General features: G+C 35.8%; 1 protein-coding gene across 2 annotated transcripts in view; it reads right to left on the bottom strand.

Annotated features, from left to right (window-relative positions):
* The window catches only part of LOC125029670 (nuclear envelope integral membrane protein 1-like), a 25822-nt gene that overhangs the window by 20674 nt on the left and 2648 nt on the right, over positions 1-2500 (bottom strand). The gene's annotated exons all lie outside the window — the stretch shown is intronic.

The following is a 2500-nucleotide window of genomic DNA, read 5'->3' as shown; positions in this document are numbered from 1 at the left end:
AGTAATCAAGCATACTGATGACACAGCTGTGAAGAAGCATTTTAAACTTAGTTGCTAAGTGGCACATATGTACATGCCTTGGTATGCCTAGGCTCAATTCTGGGCGGCATGTGCATACATGCCATGGCGCATATCTATGGTCATGCCATGAGTTTTTTGTTACAACTACCGCAGTTTATGAGTTATTTGCCACTGAAAAAGTGATAGAAGCATATTTTAACATTAAATTTTTTTTTTTCTATACTTCACATTTCATAGTGTATATGTGAGTGTAGGTACAAGAGATGAGTGCACAAACATGATTTGTGGAGAAATTGAATGTGTGTGCAAGTGTATCTGTACAGAGCGAGTGGGGGAGATGGAAAGTGTGATATAGATGTCCAAAAATGTCACGTCATGTGAGAGATGGGAGGGGGGGATAAAAAAAAAAATAAAAATAATAATAGTGATAAAAAATAAATAAAAATCATAATCTAAGGGTACTAAGGAGTAAAAAATAACTTGTGTTATATTGGGAATACCAATATAAACTTACAAGTGTAATACATTTATGATATATAGAAAACTAAACTCTGAGCAGAGAAATCGAAATCTATATTGTGCTCACAAAGTTATAATATAAACTTGTGTAAAAATTAGTTTGTTTTATCCGAGAATGTGAAAAAAAAATGCAAAAGAAAATTCAATAAAACCTTTAGTAATAAACCCATGATACCAGCCACTGCTTACTTTAGTATAATGATTAATGGTCAATTATGGAGTCTATACAATTAAATAAATATCCTACATTCTTGACTAATCAGAAAATAAGGAAAATATAGACCTTAGAAAATAATAATACTGAAAAATATAAAGTAGTTTCTTAGTATTACATAGAAAAGACAAGGAATGCTACTATTGAACGTAAGTGGTCATGCACGCCAGGGTAATAACACAAGCCCCTGTTAGTTGGTCCCAGGCCGCTACAAATACCACCCAGGATGGAGGGATTGCGTATCGGAAAATAACCTGGTGGCACTGAGTTAATAGTTAGCTTATCCTATCATTTGCTGATAAAGGCAATATTCTTCAACTGACAACCAGTGACTCGGGCCATGATTAATTTGAGCATTAAAAAGAAAGATTGTAATCCAATACTACACCTAAATCCTTCAACTGATTCTTCATATCTACCATGCTCCTATGTACTCTTAAACTGGAAACGTCCAATCTTCTAAGATCAGTCTTTCTACCGTCAAGCACTCAATCTTATCTGTATTCAATTTCAACTGCTTTGTATCTATCCATTTCTTAAGATCAGATGTAATTCCACTCAGCGGCTCCTCAGCATCCCAAACATTATTTACTGACATATAAAATGGAGTATCATCAGCAATTTATTTAGAATGAACACCCTAACTTTCAAGCAAGTGTGATAATCTAATTGTTTAGATACAGAAGAGAAAGGGACCCAATACACTCCTGTACTTGTACTTGTAAACAATATGTCCTACTTTCTAAATAACATGCCAAACAGACTAGTGCCTTCCCCTCTGCACCAATAGCCATTAAGTCATAAACAGTAAGCTATGCATTATAGCATCAAATACAGTACTCTGACCTAACATTATAAGGACACTACACTCCCCTTCATCCATCGTCAACAATAAATCATTTACCACAGAACATAATGAAGCTCATTTAAATAGCCACCTGTAAACAGGTTGGCTGTCTAGTACTGCCCTCACCATGTGTAGGTGAGCTCATAACTGATGTAAAATCTTTCTCAATCATTTTTGATGGGAAAGTCACATTTCATACTGGTCTGTACAAATTGAGACAGACTCTGTGTGTCCAGTGTCCAGTTTACTTTCACAAGTTTAATAAATGCTGAGTCTAGTGGAACCTGGGCTTTATGTGCATGATCTCAGATAAAAGTTGACACTAATTTTTTATGGCTCCAATGCTTACATGTCCTGATCAACAAACAGCACATGGATATGTACAACTAACTGAGGGAAAACAAAAATAGGTATTAATCTAAACCTAATGCCTCCGATTGACATGTAGTTCACTTCAGGGCTCACTTGGTCATGGCTCTGGATAACGTGCTATTACTGTCACGTGTGACTTAGTGGTGGCCATGGGGGATGGGTTTTTCACATCATGTTACTATGGTGCATGTATTACATTTTAGGCTGTTTTTATAAGGCAACACCCTCATGCACACATACATATCATATGCCCTGGGGTATGGCCTGAGGGAGAACAGGATGTGTAATACTCAACTTGGCTATTGTTTTGTACATATGGGGTGATATTTAGTACATTAATCATTTGCTTGCTATCCCTGGAAAATGTCACACACACAAAAAATGACAAGTGATATCACTTCATTGGTGTGGGAAGGATCTACATAGTGGAGGCCAAGCACACACAAAATTCTTTATATAAGCTATCTAAAATTAATATCTGTAAACATGGTATACTAATCTCTTTAAAACACACCTTTTCTTATATC

This window comes from Penaeus chinensis, chromosome 10 (genome assembly GCF_019202785.1).
Source record: "Penaeus chinensis breed Huanghai No. 1 chromosome 10, ASM1920278v2, whole genome shotgun sequence".
NCBI lineage: Eukaryota > Metazoa > Arthropoda > Malacostraca > Decapoda > Penaeidae > Penaeus > Penaeus chinensis.
The sequence above is the reverse complement of the archived record's forward strand: the minus strand, read 5'-3'. Positions and strand labels throughout refer to the sequence as shown.